Genomic DNA, 18,806 nt, shown 5'->3' with positions numbered 1-18,806 from the left:
CAGAGAATGCAGCTCAGATTACATACTTTGAATACATTTAAGCAGACTAGATTATAGCAATAATCTGGGAAAAAGCCTGAGATACACTCAACCACTATTTACAAGAAGCCTTTGATTCTCCACTGCATCGGGTGCCGTCCAGATTTGCTGCCTCCGAGAAGGGGTCTATTGCTGCAAGCTAATTGATAACAAGACTACTCAGCTTTTCCCCAGCCTCTGCCTCTCAGTAGGGCCTTGTCGAATCTTTTATAGCCTTACAGCATTAAAGGCCCGAACGGAAGGAGAGGGCCTTTAACAAGGGAGCGGGCCTTTAATGACCGGTAGAGCCCGCTACTGGAGGGCAGAATTTTCTAATTTGTAAAACAAAGGCCTCACGGAGGCCGAAGGGGTTGAAATCACCTCGGGCTCCGTGAGGCCTTTGTTCACAACTGTTGCTGTGATCAAACATTGGAATGCTAATGCTCTGGGCTTCTACCTGCCATTAGAAGCACAGAGCACTCCATTGTTTTCAAATAAGTGCTCAACATTCCAAGGTTCTAATATCTGTATACCTCATGCCAAGGGTATTAGCAACTCACCTGGATGTGTTTTACAAGAGACATTTAGATCTACTTAGAAAGGTTTCTAGCAGCACCTGTAGACTCTGAGTGATCACTGGGCCACAGATGCCTTCTCTGTTGGGTTAGCCCTATGTGCCTGGTTCTGTTCATTTGGTTCACAGATGTGTACAGTACCGTGTGTTGTCTTCACATTCAGGAATCTGATGACTTACTGTGTCACAGCTTTTGTGTGTAACCCTGACCAAACTCCCCAATGGTCACTTCTCTTCCTTGAACTGCACTACAGTGGCCTTATGACTCCCTGTGCCAAAGCCATCCCGTGGACAGTGGTGTGGCAGAGGGTCCTACTTTCCCCTGGGTGCAGTGCCCATGCTACCTTAAAGCCACTGTAGGCAGTTGCTCTTCGAAACCACCAGAAACTGGAACCAGACTGTAACAAATGTCCTCATAAATGGCGGCTGAAAGGCAAATTGTCACTTTGTCTAGGGCTTTGAAAATCCTTACACTGAAGCTCTATAGACTTCAGTATGGTCTGCTAACCTAATATAAGACTCCCAAATATTTGTCATTTGATGTTTGCAAATGTTACAGAACAAACCCGGGCAGTGCTTAATTTGAGACGGTGGTTGCCGATGGGGGCACTGGCACTTATTTTTCGGGACCGGCACTTATTTTATGCAACAAAGAGCAAGAGACAGTAAACAAACCAAGTGGAAAGAAGGAGGAAGAGAAATGCGGAAAGCCCCTCATAAAGGGAGAAAGCAGGAGGCTGTAAGAATTAGATAAAGAGGCAAGGAGTTGCTGGAAGTGGATTAAAGAGTTTAAGGTGAATTCAAGACTATGCAGCCTTGGTATTCAGTGGCTCGACATTTAATTGCACCAGTGGGGTGGGGGGGGGGGGGGGGGTTTAGAGCAGAGAACTTTGGGCACCGGGACTCATTCCATTACAAATTAAGCACTGCCTTTACTTCACTATCTCGGTCTGTGTATTTTTTATTGTTACTACGTGAACAGAGAACGAGTTTGCTGTCCTTGTAGCTGCAGTCATTGTTCCCACCGCTGCAAATGAGGAACATTGTCTGATTGGGCAAAAATGGATTAATTTTCAACTTCTCGTGCTCATGTTCAGTCTTCTTGCACGCGACGGGGCAGCACTATCCCTCAGATAGGTGAGTGACCCTTTCTTAGCTGCGCAATCGATGTGACCTATCTGTAACCCCGGCTCTTTGGTTATTTGGTTTCCGACATCCATCGCGCGCCGACTCAAATCTGCCTCTTTGCGCACTGATGAAGCAATGGCCCCCTCCGCGCGGCCGCGGCCTCGGTTTCATTTGCCACCACTACTGCTATGAATTGCCAGCGCCAGCTTCCTCAAAAGACCACAAAACGAAAGGTTCTCGTGGGAAAAAGGCATGTACGTATTTTTATCCACTAGTGAAATGCTGATTAAAATTATTGTATCTATGGAGTCATGTAAACGATGCTAGTAAACAAACGGAAGAAAACCGGATCGCGTGGGCCAAGTGGCGTGCTGTGGTGACCTGCAAACGCTGCCCGTGTGCTACAAAAGGCACAACTGGTGCTGAGTGCGGGGTTTTGTGAATGCCAAGCGTGAGTGGATGACAGCCAGCGCATGCATAGAAAACACACTCGTCTGGAAATAAGGCATTCTCACTCACTCAAGGTCGAGTGGAACTGGGGCTACTATGTTTTGATTAAATACGCCAAGGTGTCACGCGGCTCCACGTCACGTGGGATACCTTGTGCTTGCCCTGACGTTTTCTAGACATCATCACTTTGCATGCGTGAGTTTTTAACTATAATAGGTAAATGTGAGATTACCATATCCAGAATGCCTGGGCTGTTGGCTAAAACATCAGGAGTGGCTAGCTGGCATGGGGGAGGGTCACCTAACAGCTGTGTATGGCAGGGAGCAGTTGTTGTTGGAATGGAGTGTCTCGTGCCTGGCATCTGTGCCCTGTGTAGGTTTCCTGGAGTTCCTGTTGTTTTCCCCCCTGGACTCGACGTGAGCTCAGTGGTGGTTCTCAGTGTTTCCTGATCTGAAACTCCAGGGGCCATATTGCAGAAAGTGTCCAGGGGGCACACGTGAATGCGCAACAGCTTTGTGCGCTCCTGCGGCACTTTGGTATTACAGAAGGGGGCCCATATGGTTGTGCGACCCCTGATAGTGCTGGCGGCTTACACCATACTATGGATGTGGACGCAGAGGCAAGCATGCCTTTAGGAGGCGCACTGAAAGTGCAGCACAAAAGGGTGGCACACTTTAACGGCACCTCCTACAGGCAGCCCTTTGAAGGGGAGAAAGGGGGCTCCATGGACCCTCCAGACATCCCCTTGCAGGCGGGTGCAGTCACTTATTGCATCTACATGCAAGGGGATCTCTAATCCCTCTTGAAAGTGCAGACGGGTGCTGCCTGCACTTTGAAACTCAACGCAGCTTTGATGCAGTCGCTCTGTATTTCACTTGAATGCGCTGCCCTTGAGTTTGCAGCTGCCCAGAGGGCAGTGCATTCACCTTAATAGGGCGTACTTTCCCTGTTTGCGCTGTGACGCAACAGGGAAAGTGCTCCCTTATCATAATATGGGACCAGGACTGTGCTTTGTGTTGAATTGGCACCCAAAATGCATCTATTTGGTACCTGCCCTCTCCACCCAGGCTTCGTGAGACTGGCAGTGACGGCATAGTGATATATAGTGAAATGGCTGGCCTTTTTCCTTTGCCCTTAAGGGGGATATGTCTACTTGCTTTTTCCATATGAAGGGGAGAGGCTGATAGGCTCCTTCATTTCCATGTAGTGTGGGACTTGATTGTTGGATAAATGTGCAAACCTGTCTGTGTTGGTGGTTGTATGTATAATTTAGTGCATGGTGCAGTCTCTTTGACTCCAGGGGCTGTATTATACATTGGGACCCCGGTGGTGTAGCGGGTATGACCGTCTGCTTTGTGCGTCCCCGGGGCACAATGGTATTACAAATGGGTACATAGGTGCTTGTGTGTCCCCTTCTGTAATACTGATAGCAGTGACGCACATGTTGTGAAAAGGCTATCATGAGACAGCACTCTGGGAGGGGTGAAAGGTGGTGCTATGGAACCCCCCCAGCCATCCCCCTGCAGGTGGGTGCAGTCACTCACTGCATCCAGCTGCAAGGGTTTCCCTTTCCCCTCTTGATATTGATTTTGATATTGCAGACAGCATGCTGCCTGCAATGTGAAACACGTAGAGCGCCAAGAGACCTGTTTGGTGAATGTGCGCTCTACAAATTTTCAATAACATAACATAACAGAGACTTTGAAGCAGCTGCTCCATATTTCACTTAAGTTTCACGGCTGCCCTGGGGGGTATCACATTCTGGAAAACAGGCTGCAATTTCCCTATTTGCACCAGATGCACCTTTTGAAAGGTGTGTGTGGCATATGTATAATATGGCCCCTGGTGTGTGTAGGAACTGAGAATGGTTTCAGACCCTGTCCAAGGCTGCCCAGGTCTCTGCTGACCTGGAGCATGCACAGTTACATGCTCCTTTCCCTCTTGTCCTAGTAAAGTTGTTCATGTGGATAGGAGCCTCAGGCCATTTGCCACTGTAGTTCCTACAAGGCCATTACCAGAGAGTTCCCTACTCCACCCCCTCTTCCTTCCTCAGTCTTCATTCCTGTCTGTCACTGCCTTCTGTCTGGGTCCAGTAAACACTTATTATGTGGGACGGTTTGACCAATCCTAGCAGAGGGTCCTTTTGCTGCAGCAGATGCTGAGCATGCAGCGTCCATGACTGCTGTGATTAAAGGAGCCTAACCGAATTCAAGGATGCCAGCCAAGCCGATTGGTCAGCTCTTTATTTGCTGTTCATTTTGACCAGTACAGAGTTCCAGGAATCTCAACTTCCAAGGCTGAAGCGCCAACAAGTGCAGCTGAGGAAACAGCCAAGCAGATGTAGCACTCCAAGGGTGACTACCTTCCTTTCAAGCTGGGTAAAATCACGTGACTGTGCCAACTTCAGTATAGAAAGTGTCCTCCACTGGTTGCGTTCTTCATTGAATCATCATCTGCACTGTTTGGGCCCAAGGGAAAAACTCTTGGCGTTCCCATCTGTGGATAAATGTCCTACATTTGTTACCTGTCCGTGGTGTAGGGAAGCCTGTGCATGCATTGCGTTTCTTCCCTCAGAATTTCCATTACTTTACAGTTTCAGAGACATAGCAAGAGGACGTTACTGTGAGTCGGTTCGGTGTATCTCTTTAGGATGTGCAGTTCTGGAAATATTTGCATTTAATTTTAGACTCCTAGTGCTTTGACTCACCTTATTCTTGCTGTGTCAGTGGCCAGAGTCATGCCTGTCCCAAGACGGTGGGCACCCTTACCACCATCATTTCTCTACCACTACTGCCAGTTTCCCCAGACATAGGGGCTTGAACGATACTGATCATCAATGCAGGGATTCTGGCCTGCTGGCACCAGACCAAGTGTAATCCTTGGACTGGCTCATGAGCTTGTGGACTCCAGCTCACTGTGCCTAGATGTCGGGCACTGGGCAATGGGTGTTGCACAACAAGCGACTGCTGGTGTTTGCTAGGCTTTGGTAGGTACTTCATGCTTTTTTGGATAGGGTTTCCATGCGTCGCTTTGGGCCCAAGAAGTTTTGTGGTAGGTGCCATGAAACCGTGGAACCATGCCAGTACTAGTAAATGAAACCCCAAGCTCTTAAGCTTCACTTGTAGCAAGTGCAGGGCTGATACTTGTGTTATTGCTCTTTTAGTTCCTGGTGTTCTGAGTTTGGTAGACTTTGCACCATTAGATACAATTGGCCCTAGGCCATCATGTAAAATATTTTATATTCCTTTGTGCTTAGCACTGTATTATCACTGAGGCCAGGAAGGAAAGATAGTTCTGGTTTACTTTGCTTATCAATATTTCATGCCCAGGCATATGTGCATTAAAGTGTGTTTCTTTTTATAAATAAAGGCACTGACTGAAGCAGTATTACTGTGTTAACCCCTTGGTTGCTCATGACGGGGTCAGCTCGTCATGAGCTACGGCGCTCCGGTGCTCATGACGAGCTGAGCTCGTCATGACCGCGCCCGTTCCGTGGAACGCTCGCACGCTGGGCTGATTCCTCTGCTGTGCTGAACGTTCCATGGGACCGGGTGTGACCATGACGAGCTCAGCTCGTCATGAGCACCGTAGCGCCGTAGCTCATGACGAGCTGACCTCGTCATGAGCACCGGGGTGCTGTACGTGCCCCCCGCCCCCCAGCACAGCAGGGGAAACAGCCACGCACGGAAGGGGTTAACTGTGCTCTTACACCCACAACATCTCCTTGAGTAAGGCTTTGGCTGCAGAGTCTCACTATCCTGAGGGAGTCAAGCACTAAAGAGGGGTACTTGGTTATCTACTTTGGGTTTCAATTGTACTGTGGTCCTGGGAGGATAGTATTAAATGACTGAGATAGTAACATTTGGAGCCCAGTCCTCTGACTGCCCTGGGACCCCAGGAAACATGACTCACGCTTGTTAAATCTCTAGAGGACAGTCTTTCGCCAAGATTGGAAAACATTACTAGAAAATGTACAGCTCTGCCACATAACCCAGAATGGTGCAAATTTGCCTTGAAATTCCTAAATGGATGTTCTAATACTGTTGCTGCATATTAACAGTGTAGACCTTGTTTCAGCAGATGAAGCAGCACTGCTGCAAATAAACTAATGCCCTCTTTCTGCCCCTCGACCCACCAAACAAGGCTGGGCTACTTACTTATGGTCACAATAGGCAAGACACTGGAAAAATCAGTACATTATTATATAGTATCATACATGTTTGCATAGTGCCTCATACTTCTCACAAGGCCCCAAAGCACTTCATGTGAACAAGTAAGAAGCTACTGCTTTTGTAGTGTCTATTTGGTGAAGTCTGTTTTTAACGTGTGATTTTTATGGGAAGAATGGTGTTGTGTGTGATGTTTAGAGACTGCACTATATGTGTTGTGGGGTGCTGAAACAAGCAGTGGAGAGAGATATGAGATACAAATTTACCATTCTTACCATGGTCATGCTGGTGGAAAACAAGGTATCTCAATGACTGTGCTTGATTGATGTGATGATCTTAGACAATAGACTTGGATGCCATCAGTACATAACTTGTAAAAAACATAAATACCGGGGCCCTCATCAAGAGGCCACCGCAGTTACACCACACATTGCCACTGTACTTACACAACTACTAACCATCACACTGCTACAAGTGTGACAATTCAAACTGTTTGAGGCCCCCAAAGGTTTAAGAATGGCTTGGGTGGCAGGTATTAGTTGTTTTTTAATGTATATTGAATTAACAAACAACAGTTTTTCTGCTCATCTTTAAATTGCAGGATTTGTCATAAGTGCAGGTGATGGCAATTAAGTGCCAGGGCCGAGCACCGGAAACTACCGGCTCAAATTAAGCACTTGATGTCATTCTTGAAATCTCCTAATTTTCTAAGTGGTCCACCCGGGAGCAGAAGATCAACATAGGAGTAGACATAGTTTGCCAACCCCAACAAGAGTAATATGGGTCTGTTGGGTCCCCCCTCAGGTGGCACAGGTCTATCCATGCCAACCCCCCTCGAGGGCAAATGGGAGTAAACTTCGATCTGGCCTCTGCAGGGGGCCTTCAGGGTCCAGGCCCTTAGAAAAATACTCCCCTTGATGTGGGTCCATGAGTGGTTATTGTCTGGTGGTGCTTGTGAGTGGGAGCCAGTGGGTCGGTGTGCTTTGGTATCTGCTGGTCTTGCGGTCCATTTAAGTCGGTGTCTACAAATGTGAATGTCTGTAGATGTGCCGCTCTGTCAGCAAATGTGCATGTTTTTTGTGATATACCTCGATATGTGCCTGTTTGTTTGTCTGTGTGCATGCACTATAACAAATCCAAATATATTGGCTTTGTCGAAGCTTTTATCACTTGCCCTTGCAATTATGTATAATATGCCGCCCCACATTTTGGTTCTTTTGCATCTCCTGTCCTATTAGGAGTCGAGTCTATGATTCCAATTCTTGGCATTGGAGTAAGTTCATAAAAGCTACGTTCACAAAGATGATTGTAAATCATGGCAATTAATATTCCTAAAACTGCCCATGTACTAAGACTTAACCCATCTCTCCCCGTGTGTACATTAAAAACGCCGGTTATATTGACTTGAAACACTGGATGCCTTGAGAAAGTTTCCTTCTGGAAAGGATGATGTGTGATATGAAATGTTAAAAGACTGGAGGCATCTCCTTACAGATATGCTACACGCTTAACAGTAACGTTTCTAGTGAGAACATGACGACTGCCAGGTGGTAGCGGTGAAGTAACTGATGCAGTCAGTGGTGCATAACTAACACAAGTGTGGTAAACTGACATGAGTCATTTATTACATCACTCCACATTTTGACACACACCGACACGTTAATGAATACATGTAATGGAATACAAGTACACACACACACACACACGCACACATATTTATACACATAGATACACATGTCTACCTCTATGAGAAAGACTCCAGAGAGGAGTCGTAATGAGTCAGATCTGCTCTTTTTTCACCACCAATAAAGAGACGATAACTGAACTATGCCTCATTTGGGAATTACTTCTTATGTCGCAGAGGTGTGACTCCTCAAGAATAATGTGGGTGTCCTCACCCCCTGAAAGGACTCGGCCTCTTTGGGCTGAGACCGCCACACTTTCCTTTGCAACAGTATATTTTTTAATTTCCCTATATACTTTGACCCTGTGTGCGGATATGCACAAACATTTGCAAACACTTTAATTCAGCTGAGGTCCCAAATGCACATTTTCACGAATATCCATGCAGGGTTTCAGGGGTGGAGGGTGTCAAAAACGTTTTCCCATGTTTTTTTATTATATTTTTATTTAACAGAGTTTTATATAGCACAAACTTGACCCGAATCAGGTATCAGAGTGCTTTACATAGCACCGGTTGCATTACATGAGGACACATTCATTTTTGTTAGGCACGGGGAGATAAAGTGATTTGCCCAGAATCACAGGATGTTCGGCGTGGGGAACAGCCTTTACGACGCGGCTGTTACACCGCGTGCCGTTACAATGCGGTTTTTTCAACGCAAGTCGTTACTACGACTTGCGCTGGAGGGCGCTGCAGGACAAGGATTTTTTTAATTTACTATCCAACACCTTCCCTACTGTACATAGGCTGGTGTTAGAATAGTAAATTTAAAAATTCCTAAGTCCGCACCCCTCCAACGCAAGTCATGGTAACGACTTGCGTTGAAAAAAACGCGTTGTAACGGCACGCGGTGTAAAAGCACGCGTTGTAAAGCCGTACAACCGTTCGGCGTCATTGCCGAGACTCAAACCCGGTTCCTCAGATTCAAGGTTGACCGCCCTAGCCGTTAGGTCAACTCCTCTCTCTCTTACTTTCACAAACATTTCAACACTTCCGACAAACGTGCTATACGGATTGGTTCTTTTGCAGGACACAAAGCAGTAAGTCTGATAACAGAATTTACAGTCACTACAACATTCCTAAGTCCATCTATTCTGCTATATCTATCCTGCTGACTTTCACATTTTTAGCCACGGAGCAATAAGAATCATACCGTCTTTGAATATGATAGTACAGTTCAAGAGATCAGACTAGCTACTGAACCCCTCTTCCGCAATAAATGCTAAGCATAATAAACAACGTAATAAACACAACAATTGCCAGTGCTGGGGAATTTCTTTAGAACAAACTATTCAACCTTATGGCGTGCATCACAAAGGACATACACACCTGCTTTAGGAATTGCAGTGATTATTTATTTCTTTTGTTATCTGATTTTTAAATCTGCATCATTTTTTGATTTTATGCATGGGAACAACAAACACTTTCTATATACATTTATATACAAACAAAACTAAATAAACAAGTGATTCGGTATGTACAATGAATAAACAACTTCCATACAACTCATTCATGGCCTTCCATTCATACAAAACATACACTCTGGTCCCAGTGTCAAATAAAATGTTAAATTCAACCAATGTACAGTCTATTCTTGATCTACTTTAAGTTAAATTTTAACTTTTCAGACAAAAAAGGAAAAACAAAACAATTTTTTTCTCGTGTTCCCCTAAGGGGTTCCTTTAAGGTAGACTCTAGATGATGACCTGGGACCTGGTCGGTCGACGCGTTTCGAGCCCTGTAATTGTCAGGGTTCTCTTCAGGACCAAACATTTACTCTAATGTGGGTCATAACTCCAACACGGTGTTCCGTGATGCAGAAAAGAGGAAAGGCTGTTCTGTGGGTTTTCAGTTCGGCAGGTGGAGTCCGTTGCGGAGTGTAACTCCGCGTTGCTAAGGTAGTCGGCTCTCGCTCCAGTCAGAGACTGTAAAATCGGTAGTGTTATGTAGTCAATACATGCCCATTAGTTTGAATGCCGTATAGAGTATGTGCCGCGCTGGTTCTCACTCCTTCCTCTTTATGAGTGAGAACCAGCGCGGCACATACTCTATACGGCATTCAAACTAATGGGCATGTATTGACTACATAACACTACCGATTTTACAGTCTCTGACTGGAGCGAGAGCCGACTACCTTAGCAACGCGGAGTTACACTCCGCAACGGATTCCACCTGCCGAACTGAAAACCCACAGAACAGCCTTTCCTCTTTTCTGCATCACGGAACACCGTGTTGGAGTTATGACCCACATTAGAGTAAATGTTTGGTCCTGAAGAGAACCCTGACAATTACAGGGCTCGAAACGCGTCGACCGACCAGGTCCCAGGTCATCATCTAGAGTCTACCTTAAAGGAACCCCTTAGGGGAACACGAGAAAAAAATTGTTTTGTTTTTCCTTTTTTGTCTGAAAAGTTAAAATTTAACTTAAAGTAGATCAAGAATAGACTGTACATTGGTTGAATTTAACATTTTATTTGACACTGGGACCAGAGTGTATGTTTTGTATGAATGGAAGGCCATGAATGAGTTGTATGGAAGTTGTTTATTCATTGTACATACCGAATCACTTGTTTATTTAGTTTTGTTTGTATATAAATGTATATAGAAAGTGTTTGTTGTTCCCATGCATAAAATCAAAAAATGATGCAGATTTAAAAATCAGATAACAAAAGAAATAAATAATCACTGCAATTCCTAAAGCAGGTGTGTATGTCCTTTGTGATGCACGCCATAAGGTTGAATAGTTTGTTCTAAAGAAATTCCCCAGCACTGGCAATTGTTGTGTTTATTACGTAGTATATTGGTTCAGCCTTGCTGTAGTTAGGAGCCAAGACCCGTTCGGTTTCCTAAGCATAATAAACAGACATTTATGGGTCTATTAGAATGGCGGGCGGAAAGCCTCCCTAACCGCCATGGTAGAGGGAAAAGACCGCCGCAAGGACCGCGGCATGATTGCCGGTCCAATTAGGATGATCCGCAGTCAAAATTCAACTGCGGCGGTCGGATTCTGGCGATTAACATTGCGACGGTCGCTGCTGCCAGCAGCACCGCTGCGATGTTAAAAGGAGCATCCCTGCATCTCCTTGCGCTGCGTGACAGGCACTGCACAGTGCCTGCCACCTGGTACAGGGACATGTAGGCAGGTACCATGGGTACTCCCCCAGTGCACCCACACACCCCCCCAACACATTTCAGATAATGTCCATTCACGCACATCTCGCATCCATGCTAATACCTCAGGGGCCCACGTCCGGATCAACACACAATAACGATTCTGCACCGGGCTAGTATTAATAATAATTGCTGAAGGCTGGATGCTATCTTGCCCTGCTTTTTGGGTTCCGTATTAACCCCAGTAAGCAGTGGACAGGTGTCAACTGTAATCGCTTACTCACGCCGCCTCTGATCCGCTCCACCCCCTCTATTCAGAAGCATCTAACCTCAGGATATTCCCAAGCCAGATGCAGAAAATAAGCCCCCTCCCTACGACACCGAGGGCATAGGATGGGCCTTTTGAGGGACAGCGTTGTAGTCTAACTGGGGTGATATATGTGCCATGCATGACTGTAGTGGATGAACAGGAGACCGAGTGTGTAAGTGCACCCATGGCCCTCCAGTCCTTGTCCTCCAAAGGTACCTCAAGGTAGGCGTTCCAAGTAGCAAACACCCCGGGTGGAGGGGCACTGGCGCCCTCCCCCATAGCCCTATACAATAGTGATATGAGACGACTACCCGCACCGCAAGTGAGTAGAATATCTAGTGTCTGCATAAGCTGTGGGATCGCTGGGGACATGGGCCATACTTCTTTAAATATGTTAGCTAGGGCTACGTATTGTATATATTGTCCCTGCCCCAAGTCAAAGTCATCAAAAGCTTGTTCAAATGTAATAAAGTTTTCGCCTGGGTACAAATCCGCTAAAACACAGCAATCCCCCTCCCGCCAGGCCCGGAATATCATGTTGGACATCACCCTTTAAACAGGAGCAATGTCCCAGACAGATAGCTCCCAATGGAACGGAGCACGTTTTAAGTTACGCACCGCAAAGATTTGCCAGATGCACACAGTCTGTCTGACCACATATGGTACAGCGCCCCATACGAAATTTTGATTGCAGTCTTCATATTGTGCACAACAATAAAGGCACCATTTTCTGCTTGACATCGTGAATTTCATTAAAATCAAGATTTGTCACTTAAAAAAAATATATATATTTTTTTTTTCATGGGAAAACAATAGGAGAAAAACCTGCCCACACAGCTAAAGAACATGTCTAGCAAAGTTTGGCTGCCTGCATTGACAACTAGTGGTGGGATGACACCCAACTACAGATTTGTGGCATGGCCTGGCTGTTTAACAACTCCCAAAGAAAGTGCGCACCAGGGGTTATGAGCTGACAGCTTGGCCTGGAGCTGCGGTCAAACCTTGTTGTGCATGGCCAAAGGCAATGCTTAGCAGAAGTTGACAACCCATTGTGGGTTGGTCACAGGGACTAGCTGCTCCCTCTGTGGATGGCCTTGTGGCCAGTCCTGGCTGAGCACCACCAAAGAAAGGCCTTCCACAGCAGGAATTTAAATTATTTACAATTTAAATGTGTAGTACTTGTATAGCGCACAAATCACCCATGAGGCATCTCGGCACATACCGCTGTGGAACACTTCCTGGCTTTTCCCTGTGAAGTGCCCACTCCTGGGCCAGGCATCCTAGCGTTGTTGGGGCCGTTGTGGAGAGTAAGCAAGCTATTGCCCAGAGTTGGACCCATGATTAGAATAGGCACCGAGGAGAGAATTATCAGGTCCGAGGAAATTGAGCCCGAGACCACCGAGGCGGGAATTGAACCCTGGTCCCGGGCTAGATCTCTGCATCAGGGTCTGCCGCTCTAACCATTGAGCCACACTTCTCCACAGAATGAAACAGTTGAAACTGAGTTATGACTCTTTCTCCAGCATGCAAACCTAATGAAATTATAGTTATCGATGCTCACGATGAACAACATAACTCACGTCGTAGCCCTTGTGGAATCAATCACTTTGGCAGTGACACAAGAACACAAGTCAGACTATCTAGATAAAAACACGGTGGGTGTCATGAGTAACGGCGGGAGCCGTGTTTCCGCTGCTAATCAGAACTAGTGAATTTCTGTGGTTTTTCATGTACAGATTATAATTGTTTTTTTATGTAGAAAAAAATTGGATAAACATCAAAGGTTCAAATTCAATACATGAACACACTTAGAGTATGCTGAGATTAAGTAACTTCATACTCTGCACATGACCCTCACGTTTAGGGACATGATTGTGGAGACAGTGGTTGCCTGCCAACCAGCAGTGAGAATAACACGTCAATACTTGCACTGCAGGACAAACAGTGCTTGTTGATCAAATCGCATTTCCTGGAGTAGCTGATTTGTGCAGCAAAGCAAACTGTGCCTAAGCCCCTTGATGAGCACAATGCACTGACCAGGAAATCAAACAATGCCATGTTGAAGCAAACCCGCCTAATTAAAAAGCTGGCAACAGCATTTCATAGAACATCCTGTCATGGCCCCCGCCCAGCTGAGGAATGTGCTGGCCTCCTTGCCAACATCCTATTGTTAGAGGCCATCCCAGACCCTTGCAGACTCAGTCCTCATGGCTTCAGTCAGGAAGCTGATGCTGGAGACCGCCACGTCACCAAGTAGCAGGATGTGCCCACCTTCAAGTATGCCAGACACAGCCGAGGTGGCATATTTCCAGCAATTAACCAGCCTCGATTCAAAATGTGATGTTTTGGAGCAAATCACTTGCTCATTGTTCTTTTCATGTTTTTTTTAATTGCAACAAAGATGTCTCTAAATGGATGGCCATAACAGTGATACTTTCATGTGCAACTATGAAGCCCAGATATTTGCTCACTGTATCTTACAGGAGCACCATGAGTATAAAAGGTGTGGCAGACATATCCACATGTGCTCTGCACTGGTAATGCCAAGCAGCACATGGTATTTAATATGTGGTGCACAAAATTTGTTTTGCGCTGGAGAGGTGGCCTTTACGCAGCACAAAAAAAACGCTTTACCTTGCTCTGCGTCACTTTGTGTCGAGGGTGCTTTACTGAGGCAGATCAGCACAAACAGCCTCAGGTTTTGAAACAAAGCAGGCCCGGACTGGCCGTTGCGGGCACTGGGCAATCCCCCGGTGCGCCGCAAGGGTGGGGGCCGGTTTTGGGCCCCTGGGGGCTGGTTTTGTTACAGGGCCGTTTATGCAGCATAGCTGCAAAATCGGCCCTGCAACAAAATCGGCCGAAAACCGGCCCCGGCAAAGAGCTCAGACCTCCCCCCGGGGGCCGGCCGGGCACTTTGCCGGGCCGGTTTTGGTTCCCAGTCTGGCCCTGAAGCAAAGCTAAATCTACTAAAATAGCCAGACTAGGCGTTGCATCAGAAACTAACACATCCTCAGGAGCGGCTTATGTCAGTGAAAAGAGGCGGGGGAGACGGAAGCAGGAGAAGTATTAACAAAATAAAACAGAACTTACCTGCTGCCCACCAGGATTGCGCTTTTCTGCTCCTTTCCTCTCCACTGCAGGCAGGGACAGACTCCCAGACTGCCTTGTGGCCAAACCTGAAGCTGCTCTCCAATCCTGAAGCTGCTCTCATACATGAGAGCAGCTTCAGGATTGAGCGCCAATGATTTGCGCTCCAAGTCACACTGGGAGCCAGTGCCTGCGCTCTCCAACCCAGCAATGCAGCTGGGGTTGTAGAGAGCTTCATTACCCATGTGGGTTTGGCTGGCCTCAGATGTCAAGCAAAACCCACATGCTCAGTGAAGGCAGTGCCCACCACTCCCTCTCCAGCCTGACCCCACTCCCAAGACCTGGCACAAGAAAAATAAAATAATAATAAAACGGGTTTTAAACCTGTTTTATTATCAATTTATTTTTAATGTTTTTGAGAGTACCGAAGGGAGGGGGGACGCTTCCGCCATTGCTGAGGTGTTGCCGCTGCACATCCCAACAGCCAGCGTAAACAAGGTGAAATGTGTTTATTTCTCAAAAAAGATGCAAGCGCTGTGTTGGGATTTATGTTGCAACACAAAGCATTATTTTCATTGGAAAGTTGACTAAAGTAATGAAAAATAGCAATATGCACTACTTTGTGCTTATTTACACCAAGTGGGCATTCCATGGGTGGTACATAGGTGCTCCAATGCATGGGTTTTAATGCAGATCCCTATCTACTAACATTTGCAGATAGGAATTTACGCCAAAATTGTATGCCTCCTTGGTGGAACAAGTTTTAAATCTCTCCACATTTTTCCAACTGTTTACATGTGCTGTGCTGTACTGCACACCACCCATACGGAGAAGTGTGGCTCACTGGTTAGAGCAGGCAGACCCTGAAGCAGAGGTCGGACCCGGGACCAGGGTTCAATTCCCGACGCGGCAGGGTCTCGAGCTCAAATGTCCACGGACTCATAATTCTCGCTTCGGTGCCAGACCTAATCATGGGTTCACACTCTGCAACTCTGGGCATTAAGCTTGCTTAATCTCCACAACGGCCCCCCCGCGGCGGGATGCCTGGCTTTCACCTTGGGGATGCCCTGTAGGGGCTATCTCACAGGGAAAAGCCAGGACGGGTTCCCAAGGCAAAGCGCTTAGAGACCCCCGGGTTATAAGCGCTATATACATACATACATACATACGGAGTGGGAAAAGAATTAAAGCATAGTGTTTGGAATGGAAGGGTGCACTTTCAGTTCAAAACTTATGCTTGTTAGAACGACTACACCCTTACACTAGGGTGCATGAGTGTTTACACTGGTGCATGATAAGATAAAGTGCACCATTGCTGGGGAAGAGAAAGCCATTACCATATCTTAGTCGATATGGCGCTGTTCTTCTCTCACCCATTTTTGCAATGCAACGCAGTGCAGCAAGTTTGGTTGCTGTGCTTTGCCAAAACTTAGTTGATGGATTCCCGAATCCATGGGATCCTTCTGAGTTTGGCTGTGTATAGGATTTTGTCCTGGAAGGGAATGCCAGCAGGACAATTTCTATCCTAGACAGTGGATGCTCAGCTGTGCACCATGGTGAGAGGCTGTGAGTTGTGCAAGCCAGCCTTGTTAGAATGGCAGTGCAGGGATGACAGCAGCAGCAGGCCGATCTGAGTATATATGGCTCTATGATGTATTTCCCCACTTGGTTGCTGTACTGCATTGCATGGAAAATTAGTAAATCTGAGCCTCAGTTTCCTATCTTATATCAACATTGACATCATCAGTGACATCACTGAAACTACTCACCTGCCCAGCAACCAAGAGGTCACTGGGCTTGGCCTTCTGGCATGACAACTTGTGCAGTTTCTTGAAAGGGGTAATTATAGTGGGGTCAAAATATTATGCACCCTTTAAAACTCCAGATGTTTTGCCAAAAGATAGCTTAAACCAGCTGGACAGGATGGCTCCAAATTTAGCATGCAGGCAAAGGCCATAAGTTTGTATATGCTATTCGTATTTTAAGTAAATCCACCTATGGATTTTGAAATATTGACATATGAAAATGTATAGTCATATGAGTTGAATTTTCAGCTTTGGACGAGTTCTTGAGCTCCGGAGGTTCTCAAGCCGTATCAACGACCAACAAATTTCTTGAAGTCTGATCATCTGGCAAAAAGTGAATTTTGGCGATCCATGCACCACCAAACATTGTGGGTGGCTTGGGAGCACCACTTTCATTGAAAATAATGACAGGAAACCATATACGGATGATATACAGACTAAAAAGGCTTTTCCGCACGTGCAATGGCTATTGTTAGTCAAGCGAGTCCACGCCGGGCAGTATGTAAAAGTTTTCGTTCAAAGCCAAGTTATGTGGGAATGAATTAGCCCCCTATGTCCTGAACCTCCTTATCCCTTCAGTGCTGAGCTATTTTTTGGGGCCTTTGGGTCAGCTCACGCTGAAGCCTTCTTCGCCTTTTTCCAGATACGATATCCGAGCTACCTTTGCTTCCTTATCTTCCCACATAGTAAACATGCAATGGTACCCAGGGTTTGGGATTTAGTTGGAAGAGGCATACAAGAACAGCCAGCCAAGGCAATGGTTCTGATTTAGAGCGAAGGGTGAAGGATATAGGTCTGGATTTATGATTAAGTATTATGGGTATAGGATTAAGGGTTTGGGGTATAGTAATGGCGTTAACTCCATGATTGCATTTGTTTAGTGCTACAGTTGGAAATGTGATTAATTGACCTTATACTGATAAGTGTAGGAGTCATTTTTAGACTGTGAATAAATATGAAGTGTCACTTTCACAGTGCTCCACTTAATACATTTGAATGGTGCACGCTTCTACTACAAAATGATGCACTCAGAAGAGTTAAAGACGAACTGGTGCTTTTTCTCTGTTAAAATCTTACATTACCGAGGTGCAGCCCTATCCCACAGGTTAGCAGGGCCCACAGCCTCTGGATTTACTCAGCAGGCCTAATTGTCATGTCACAAAAGTTATAGGTTCGTACCTCACACTGAGTCTTAATACACAACCTCTCTCACACCCTATGTATTTCTTTTTTAGCAACCTTTTCTCCTCACCCCTCTACGAAAAAAAGGCTGACATTCTTTCAGAGCTCTCCACGTCATATTCTGTTACAGTGACGTAATGAATAATGGGAGGATGGTTCTACGTCAAGTGAAGAATACCAGTAATGATGGTGCTAGAATGACCAGTACCATGAAAAAGCATGCCTTTGGGCCCCTGGCATCTGCCCATCTCCAAGACAACCACTGCAGCAGTGGCTTTCAGCTGCAATATGTCCCTCTTTGCTGTTGCTTATAAGTGGCATTGTCAGCAAGCTGCCTTACCTCGCCTTATCAGCATGACAGACATGTATTTGAATGTGAACAAAAGAGCAATGATAAATAGCTGAGAGGAGAAGGTGGAAGATATTCTGGACACCAACCCTACTTTGAAACTTCAACACTATCCCTCAGCCTAGGTGCAGTCTTCTTTTCCCAAAGCACTTGAAATCAACCATTTCCTATAAGGCCAATTGTGCAATATGTGATTTGTGTAAGTGTGTCTTTTAATTAGTGAGGACTCAAACTAATGGACTTTTACATCTTTATGGATGGCATTATTGAAGAGTTTGTGGTCCAAAGTCTTGACATGAAAGTGGAGGAAAAAAGATAGCGACTCTCCAAAAGAGAAAGGAATCCAACCTCTTCCCAGAAACAGGCACTGCCTTCCCATATGCCACCATCAAAATCAACTGCTTCTTTTTGGTACACTTTAGAATATATTTAAGTACAGGCAAATACCTAAAGAAACATATCACTCGAACAGCCAAGATATATGTCAACCATTCTATAAAAGTGTGCACCAATTCTTCTACTATAATATACACATCATTTTGCCTTACAAAAATGCAAGATTAAAATTATACATGTCATAGAACACATGGCCACATCATGCTAGAGATGAACATGTTTATTGTACCTTGCCATATTATTTGTTCAGCATCAATGCTTTGAAGAGGTTGCTCGTTCATATCACCAGTTGTACAAGTGAGCCTGACATCCTGTAGTCCCCCCTGTAAAAAGCGAAATATAAAAAAGACAACTGATCGACAGACATAGACAGGCACATAATCCCAAAATCTTTTGTGTGTTTGATGTAACACTCCACGAGGTAAAGGGTATGTGGGTCCTGTGCTCACTGTGCCACTGGAATCAAACTACACCCGAATGAAGAGCCCTAACCAGGGCGACACCAGTCTTGGGTTACTAGTGTTCCATTTCAAGGAGGACCTG

General features: G+C 45.8%; 1 long non-coding RNA gene across 1 annotated transcript in view; it reads right to left on the bottom strand.

The window, feature by feature from the left end:
• The window catches only part of LOC144761895 (uncharacterized), a 191,232-nt gene extending 172,645 nt beyond the window's left edge, over window positions 1–18,587 (bottom strand). The window contains exon 1 of the long non-coding RNA XR_013595937.1: window positions 18,493–18,587. This is a non-coding gene — a long non-coding RNA (uncharacterized LOC144761895). The remainder of the gene's footprint in view (window positions 1–18,492) is intronic.
• Window positions 18,588–18,806: the final 219 nt, after the last annotated feature.

Source organism: Lissotriton helveticus, chromosome 6 (genome assembly GCF_964261635.1).
Source record: "Lissotriton helveticus chromosome 6, aLisHel1.1, whole genome shotgun sequence".
NCBI lineage: Eukaryota > Metazoa > Chordata > Amphibia > Caudata > Salamandridae > Lissotriton > Lissotriton helveticus.
This window is presented reverse-complemented; position numbering and strand designations above follow the sequence as displayed.